General features: G+C 39.9%; 1 long non-coding RNA gene across 2 annotated transcripts; it reads right to left on the reverse strand.

Moving 5' to 3' along the window:
* Positions 1-4,695: 4,695 nt before the first annotated feature.
* Positions 4,696-5,422, reverse strand: LOC113748125 (uncharacterized). 2 transcript variants are annotated; one of them, XR_003464140.1, is made up of 3 exons: positions 5,170-5,422; positions 4,912-4,963; positions 4,696-4,805 (listed from the first exon to the last, which is right to left on the reverse strand). It is a non-coding gene; the product is annotated as an uncharacterized LOC113748125 (long non-coding RNA). The 2 variants fall into 2 exon arrangements; XR_003464139.1 differs by having other exon boundaries at positions 4,912-5,034.
* Between the last annotated feature and the right edge of the window lie 4,026 nt (positions 5,423-9,448).

Raw genomic sequence — 9,448 nt, forward strand, 5'->3', positions numbered from 1 at the left:
AAACTTGATTTAATTAAATATGCTGAGTGGAGAGGTCCTTTTTGAAGAGGGTCTTTATTTTCGGAACATTTGGTCAATAAAAAAATTACGTTCTCTTTAACATCTTGTGTCTGACAACTTTCCTTGAATAAGTAATGGTAACTTAGTCTTAGTATTATTAATAATAATTAAGTAGACAGTTATTATTTTTAGTGATTGGTTGTATTAATAAATGTAAGTTACTTTTCCTAATTTCTTTTAGTGTGTCATAGCCTTTAAATGAGAAAATGTAAACTGAGTGCAAATTGTTACCTTACATTCATTAAGTAGGTTCTATAGGTTGTTCTTTACAGTGCACTATATCCTGTATTTTTTTGTCTATGTCTGTTGTTTTTTTTGCCTTCACCGTGTTTCTGAAGTTATTAGAGCCTGAATATACTGGACCCCTTGCTGTCAATAAGTTTATTAGATTATAGAGAATTACATCAATATATTTGACCAAAAGAAAGAGGCAGGAAAACAGGGTGGAATCTGTCTTCATGCCTCGAGCATGTTTCCACTTTCTGCCCTGCGTAATCCGACAGTAAAGCAGCGGTGAGTGTGTTTTTGCATGTGAGTTGGTGCACAAGCATTCTTAAATGTGTGCAGATACACGTGTGTGTTGTAATTCTTCGGTGTTACTATGTACATCTACATTGTGTTTGTTTCGGTGCATATTTGTGTGTGTGTGTGTGTGTGTGTGTGTGTGTGTGTGTGTGTGTGTGTGTGTGTGTGAGTGAGAGGTGCTGAGCTCTCCTCAGCTCATTAGGGACACACTGCTGGGAAGGTAACGGCTAATGTATCCTCATTGAGCTATATTGCGTGTGCAAAAGGCCTTCATCCAAAAACCACTCGCTCTCACCCAGGCCGCTTCAACTAGAAGCATATGGCAGCTTGCTGTGTACGTGTTTATGAGTGTGTGTGTGTCTGTCTCTCTCTCTCTGTGTTTTGCACACACTGTGGTTTGAGCTGGAGGAGAAAAGTAGAAAAGAAACATTTTGGTGAAACTGTTTTTTAAAAAGTTTTTTTTTAAATGATGATCTGCAAGTAACCATGAAAGTTTTTACATGATAATCCTGTTTTGTTTTTGTATTTACAGAAGCACATTATCTTCATCAAAATCATGTTTATGCGTGTGTGTGTAACATTAAATTGGTGACCTTGTCACCTTAAAAAAGTTGGTTTGCAAAAAAATGCAACAATTTGTGAATCATTTCCAACATATATTGCAGTTGATACAGTAATATAACCTATTTAATGTTATCTTTACATACATAATCATTTTGTAAGTATACCCTTATCTGAATTTGATGCCTGCAGGCAACAAAGGACTGAGAAAGTTGTGTAAAGCTTAAAAAAAACACCTGTTTGGAACATTCTGCAGGTGAACAGGTTCATGTATCATGATCAGCATGATCCTTGAAAGGCTCAGTCGTTCATCAGCGAGTTTCACCACTTTCTGAAAAACTGTGTGAGTTTCTAAATATTTCTCAAAGCACAATAATAAAAAAATAAATCATCTCACCCACTACTTAAAAAAATCTTTAAACCTGCAAGAAACTACATACGTCTGCCATTTTGCATGTGTTTATCACAGACCTGTTTGAGAGTGTGTATGGATTTGAGAACACCGTTCACTGAACTGCACCAAAGAGCCACTCAACAAGAGTGAAGAATGAAATGTGACGGGTCCATCCACAGGAGCCTAAATCCAAACTCCATCTGTGTCTGTGGCCTCTTTGCACCCCCCCAACACACACACACACACACACACACACACACACACACACACACACACACACACACACACACACACACACACACACACACACACACACAGGGTTTCCCTCACCACTCCCATTTCTCTACCATCCAGTTCCTTCCTCTCTATTTCCACACTTTCCTCAGTCTGGTCGTCGGTTTTATTCTTGCCTTTGGAGGCAAGAATAAAACCGTGAAGTGTATCTATACGGTCATCTGACTAAACTGTTTGCATGTCTGATTGTCTTGCTGCTTGTCTTTCTTGCTCTGCTTACACTTTGTAGTGATGTTGTTTGCAGATCTCAGTAATCATTTTAGACTAGAGTTAGTATGACCAACAGAAATGGTGGCAAACACTTTGGAGAATCAAGTCGTAATATTGTAATTTAGGCCGACAAAAGAGTTTTATTGTTATATAAATATCCTGGCAGAGATTATAAATGTTGCACTGGTCAGAAAAATGTCCTCACATCAGCTGCTAATACTAAGAGAGAAAGAGCAGGAGATTCTTTATCAGCTTGCGGGGGATTAGTAGGTACTAGTTACGCCCATAATCACACATAATCACACAGTCACTCACACTAACACATTCTCTCAGACCCACATTTGCTCCCAAGCATTCTGTACACTTGCACATTCTCTTAAACACAAGGGCAAACACATGCTGTCACACTCAAGCACAAACGTGAGAGGTTTGAGAGGCGGCCAGGCCGTGAGCGCTGCGAGGCCGCATGATGGTTGGAGGGAGATTTGAGAAGGCTTATCTGAGGATAGATAGAGCGGCAGACTGCAGCTGTGCTGAAATGATTTATATCAGCAGAAATACACACAGTTTTTGAAGCCCATTACCCACTGACGTGTGCATGTGTGTGAAACACAAGCGCATGTTATTGCAGTGGAATTGCACATGACACGAATATTTAACTGTAAAATCAATTTGCACATTTGTCTGTGACGGAACCTGAATGATGTGAGTAGATTATTACACCTTTGTTTCGTCACAGTGTGGACAAGAAGCGTTTGTATGTGCTGTGCTTTATCTGCAGATGTTCACTGCTCAACAGTTTGTTTGAGTTGACTTAACTCAAACATAAACATATAGTTAGACATGTGGCAATACTGAAAATGAACAAGACCAGAAGTCTGTACAGTTGTCTTGTATACTTCTTTTTGTATTTTTGAGCCCCCTACTTTCAATTAAGAAACATGTTTGGTGAAGACTCTTTCATCCATCCATTCATTTCCCTCCACTTATCTAGCATTGGGTATGGCAGCAGGTTTAGCAGGGTGTCCCTCTGCTCAGCAATGCATTTTAGCTCCTTCTGGAGCATCCCGAGGCGTTCCCAGGCTAGATGGGCTATGTAGTCCCTCCAGTGGGTTTTGGGTCTCCTATCAGTTAGACCTTCAAAGGAAGGTGCCCAGGGAGCACTCTGATCAGATGCCTGAACCACCTCAGATGTGATGTGTGGCTCTGCTGTGAGCTCCGTACAGATGTCTGAGCTCCTAACTCAGTGTCTAAGGCTGAGCCCAGCCACCTGATGGATGTAACTCATTTCGGCCACTTGTATCTGTGATCTCATTCTTTTGGTCACTACCCAAAGCTCATGACTATAGGTGAGGGCTAGAACATAGATGGCCTGGAAAGTCGTCTGATACAACGTCCGCAAATACCCTCCCAATTCAATTTTATTCATAAGGCCACATTATAACAGAAGTTATCTCAGGACACTTTTCATATAGAGCAGATCCAGACCAGACCATGCTCTTTTCTGTTTCAACATGATAGTGCACAAAACCAGATCCACAAAGAACTCGACTATCGTGTACAGATCCATGAACTCAGTTCTCACCTTTGCGAAGAACTGGAATACTGATTGTGAGCTATATCCGATCACCAAACATCAGTGTTGGACCTTATTAATGCTCTTGTGACTGGGAGCAAATTCCTACAGCCAGGTTCAACATCTGGTGGAAAGCCTGAAACCAGAAGTACAGGAGGCTGTAACAGCAGCAGATTAATGCCCACGGTTTTGGAATAAGATGTTCAACAATCACCCAGAGGCATTGTAAAGTCATGTAAAATAGCTGCCAAATCAGATTAATCATTGTCAACAGAACCAGGGAAAAAACAGGTGTAAAATTTGTGGTACTTTTTCTGGCACAAACAGAGGTAAAGAGACTAAAGCCAGGTCAAAGCACACCCGGACGCAAGGAGAGAGAGCAAATGAAGAGACAACTTGAAGCATGAGAATATACAGTAGGTGGCTGTAATATTTATGTCAAGATGGAGGAAGTAAATTGTTGTATGATAGTATGTGGTAGCATTCATTTAACTTACCTTGAAAATCAAGAGTGAGAAAATAAAAATCACATTCACAAGTGGTCATTTGAGATGTTTTTGAGAAGCATTCTGATGTCAGGTGTGAAGTTGAATCTATGTTCACTGGATCTAAACACAATTCGGACACACGGTATCCGGATACAGGGTCTGAACAGCAGTTGGCCTGTCAGGGCTGATGTCCTGGCAGAAGAGACTAGAGTGAAGCCACAGATGGATCTCTGCGGTGATGCTGTCAGCACACTGAGATCTGTCACGTTCACAACACTTTCACACCACATCCACACTTTCTCAGATACCCAGATGTCATTTTGTGAGAGACCTTTCATCAGCATGCTTACTAACAGACACTCCCAGCAGTCTGCTTCACCAGGCTAAATGTCTGAAAGAACACACTGCTCACTGCCTTTATATAAAATCTCTTAGGTTTATATCTCCTGAAGTCCTTTGGGTTAATACCAGTCACAAAAAGAGACCAATAAAAAACAATGTAATAAATATTTTGTCTGTTTCCTGCAGTTTGGGCCGTGATAAAGAACACAAAGCAAAGCACCAAAAAAGAAAAATATATTGTTATATATGTGTTGAATTTATTTTTTCAATGCAGGGTCAATGAACTAAGCTTGATGTTGATTCGAAGACTGGTTATCTCATCATTATTTTCTTGCTCCTCACTCATCTTGGGGACCTGGTCATCAAGTGGAAACATCATTGCGTTAAACTGGGCAGTTGCTATAAAATTGATTGACTGAAAAAAATCTAAGACGGACTTTCTCAGTGGTCACCATGCTTACCTTTCTGTGATTTTCTCAAAGGCCTTGCCTGGTCATAGCCAAAACAAATAGACTTTTTTTTCACAGCAGCCGTTTTGACATGAAATAGTAGGTAAACACAAAGGTTTGTCACTCACGGGTGATCTTTTAGCAGAAATGGTAAAGTGAAAACAAATTGTTATTTCATAGGATGATACATTTTATTTAGCAGAAGAAGAGAACAGCAATCTTTGCATCAAAGAAGTGATGACATGATGTTGCAATAGATTAGCACCTTACCCTTGTTCATCTTGTGTTAGCATGCAGAACAGCTTGCTGATAACATTTCTTCTAAAACTCCAACAGCGAATAAACTAAATGTGTTCATGGTAAGTGAGACTGAATAGACAGTTTTGTTTTTGCTCCGTCTTTGTGCTTCTTCCCATGTTCCTGCTCCTGGTTTTGCTCAATTGTGAATTTTTTGTTGGGTATTCTGATTTATCTCATCTTGTTTTTGCCTGAACTTATCCGTCGCTTTTTCTTATTTTGGGTTTACCAGCCTCTTCAGTTGTTAAAGTTTCCTTTTGTTCACCTTTACCTCTGCATTTGGGTTTACAAGTTCAAGTAATTGCTGGCATCCAACTGGAAGCAGCTGCCTCAGATTAGATGATTAGGTCAGTCAATCAGGATGTGAACGCCCATCTACTGGCCCTCAATATGTGGAAAAATATATATAAATAAAATTAACATTACATTATCTTACTTGTTTTCTTAGTATCAAGTTACATTAATACTTCATACACTAAACAAACCATGAATTCATGGTGGTTATGAGGACCTTCTTCGTAAAGTAGTTGCTATTGTTAGTTGCTGTTGCTATTGTCAGGTGGAGCACAAGGTCCATTTGAGGCTTATTTTAAGCATGTTGGACTCAGTCAGGCGAATCATTTCTGATAACTGTAATTGTAAGAAAAATCTTAAAGTCAGTAGATAAATAAAAGACAAGCCAGTTTGAGAGAGAAATGATTTAAACACACATACACTGTTAGGTGGAGGCTGTCCGCCTCCTCCTTTTCTAGTGTTCTCTCTTGTTTTTCCTCCCCCGTGTTTCTGTCTGCACCTGTACCTCATCAACTAATCAACCCATGCTGCATGAAACCCCCGGCTCAACCGTCGAGATCGTTCAGTCTAACTTGTGCTAACAGTTCTATGGCCTGCGCTGTTTTTTTGTTATTCTGATTTTTGACCTTTTTGGACTAATTGGGATTTTCCTTGTGCGTCAGGAAAGCCCCCCATCTCCCATTCTCCTGCCATGTCAAGATTCCCCACCTGCACTGCACATTCCCTTGGTGCTGTAAATACACTTTTTAAAACGAGATTCAGTCTACTGGTGTTACTGGAGTCCGCTATCATTCTCATGAACATACATTGGAATTAAAAATACACAGCAAAGGCAAAACATGAACAAATAAAGAAACACTGCAACTCCCAAACAGAACTGTGATACAAGGGATGCTGAAATCTGAACATCCACCACACATTAATACTGTTGGATATTATGTTAACTGACTATTTATGTTTTAGTATTCTTATCACATGATTCCAATATTATATTGCCCCCCCGTTTGGTGTCCCTGAGTTATTGGAATTACATATAAGGCATAACACTTTAAGTTGATGTCTTCTTTATCTACCCACCATTTGTCGCTTTCTTTCTACTGATACTGGTACATAATTGTGCTTTCATTTGAATGATTGCGATCTCATGGTATCATATTCTGAACTTATAAAGAAAACTATATATATAGGTCATATTAAAAATATTAAAGTCATGTGCAGTTTGTTACAGTTGTTTTGCTGAGGGTAAAGGCCACCTCATGTACGGTATGATGGAGTTACAGCTTGCTGTGTGCTGTGCTCTCTTGGCAGTTGTAAAGGTGAGTGTTAGATATATATAGCCCTCAGTCATGCTGCTACAGGGCAGCATGGCCTGCAATAGGCTGGGGTTTGGGTTACGAGGGGCTTAAAGTGTAAGTTAATAGAAAGTATACAGTGGCACAGAGATGAGCTGATGCGATGCACTTTTCTATTTTCACTTCCCAACCCCCACCCCCCTCCGACCTCTCGGATGGAGCAAAAGGGTTTTTGCTCTGATGCTGTTAGCAGATGCATGTGCGTTATTGCGGAGAGGGGAATTGGACATTCTCCATATACTGCGCTATAAATATGCTTGTGACGTTTATTGTACTCACTAGGGTTCAGGTGCTAAACTACTTGGATCTCACTTGATCCTTTTGTCTTTATTCATTGTTGTTGTCAAGGAGTTCAGTCACTTCTACGGTGGTTTGGTGAGATTTTCTGAACCGGTGTGGGAACTCAGAGTAAGAAGGGACTTCAGTGCAGTCTTCAAATTATGGGGGAGTCAGGGGGGCTTTTTGGGTCTCCCCAGAAAAAGACCTATGCTCCCTCAGAAGCAACAAAGTTTATAGGTTTGTTTATAGGTAGTTTGGGGTAGGGAGTCTAAATCTAATTAAATCTAATGCCTTGTCATTAGTGATGTATGTGTGCAGCTCTGTCCTGCGGCTGACGTCTTCTTCTGTCAATAACACATGTACTGTGACCGTAGACAGTATAAAGAACGGATCTGTGGCATCGCCCACAGGTTTCTGAAAAGCTGTTTTGAAGTTTAAAGTGTGGTGGCTCTGGTCACCTCCATCTTGACAGTCCTGTCTCTGCTGCTTCCTGGCTAATCTAACAAAATCAACAAAGACATAGATCATAAGTATAAGTGTAACTAATGCAGGCTTACTGACACCTGGTACTTACTATCACTGCACACCTGTACTGCTCTTTTTACTTAAAAAAAAAAAACATTGTGTGTGTGTGTGTGTGTGTGTGTGTGTGTGTATATATAATATATATAATATTGTTATATTTTTAATTTGATGTTTAATTTAGCTATAGAGACAATCTGTTTTTTGTACCAGCCTGTAAACATGTTTATTTCTGCTGTGAAGTTGGACATTTTAACATGGAGACTGACTTGTTCTGTAGCCAGCATCAAGTGACTTCCTCCTTTGCCCCGCCTAAATGTGTCTTATTAAAACCACAGGGCCGCAGCACTTAAATAAAATTCCTCACATATCTTAAATAAGTGTTTTTTTTACACATCTGCATCAGTTCCTTGGATCAAGAATTCAGTTATTAGGCTTCACTTAATGCGGTGAGGTCATTTTCAGAGTATCATGAGTTGAGGATTTGTCAGACAGGTGCATGAAATGTGAAATATAAAAGTTGCAACGTTGTTTTGATCTATTTTTGTACTTGTCTGTCTCCTGCACTGCACCCTGTTCCTCCATCACACCAGCTGGTTTTCTCAACATATCAATAATCCAGACTGAGTATTTATATTTGTCTGTGACTGCTTGTTTGGCTCAGACAGACGCAGTCTTTCACTTCCTGCTGACTCATGAGGAGAAGATGTGCTTTCTGTCCCCCTGCTGTCCTGATACAGCATCCTCACAGACGTCATTACTCTGAAGTGATGCTCTGAAAGGCTGACTGATAATTTAACATAGCTGACCTTACCACTAATCCCCCCTGAAAATGAGATTAAGGCTTCCTCTAGCATTTCACTTGGTATGCACATATTCACTATATGTTCTTTTCCAAGAATATCCACCAGCAGATCATTACCAAATTGAATGTGACTTCTGGCTGTGGTGAGGGACATTCTATATGAGGTACACTGAGATCGAGGGAGCGTGACTGCACATGTGTCTCTGTGCTCCCCTGTACAGCTACATGTGGGTGTGGGTTGGTGTCCATGCTGATATAACAGAATAATGTTCAATCTCAAAAAATATATAGAAATTAACAAAATACAGTAAGACATAACACACAGGTCATGACTTATTTTGGTCGATATACTTTCAACAGGAAAGATTTGTCAAAACAGTACAAAGAGACAAAGATAACAGGCAAATAATGCATACATCATCAAAAATGCATAACTTTAAGCTTAATATTATTGAACAGGTGAGAAAATTCTGATTCATACCTCTAAAAACACGAGGAAGCCTTACACCAAAACACACATTACTCAGACAATACCCTTTGTCTTCACAGTTTGTAACATTTGGACTATTTCCTAATCTTTTAAGACTGGGTCCATGTCCCCTCCCCAACAAGTCAACATTAAACAGCAAAATATGGCATTTGATACCGCTCTCTGTAACTCCACATATGAGCATTTTTTTCTATCCCCAGATCAACATCATTTAGCAATGTCTTTCAAAACTCCAGATGGGAGCAAGTTGTAACATCAGTTCTGAGTGCTTGTCCACTGTTGTCTTTTTATTCAGCATTTTTTACAACCGACATCTCAGCATTTCCCTTCAGTGACCAAACCGAACTCAAGAAATGTAACCTGAGCAGAAAGGACACATCAGTAGTGTGTCAGTCACTGAAGATGAGGTTGTCTCCTTCTTGAAGATCTAATTTGCGATTCACAGTAACGAAATGTTCTCTGGCGTTACTTTAGGAATACAAAGCAGCAGGATGTTTTGGAGGTCTCATT

The sequence above is a fragment of the Larimichthys crocea genome, chromosome XVIII, assembly GCF_000972845.2.
Source record: "Larimichthys crocea isolate SSNF chromosome XVIII, L_crocea_2.0, whole genome shotgun sequence".
NCBI classification, from domain to species: domain Eukaryota; kingdom Metazoa; phylum Chordata; class Actinopteri; family Sciaenidae; genus Larimichthys; species Larimichthys crocea.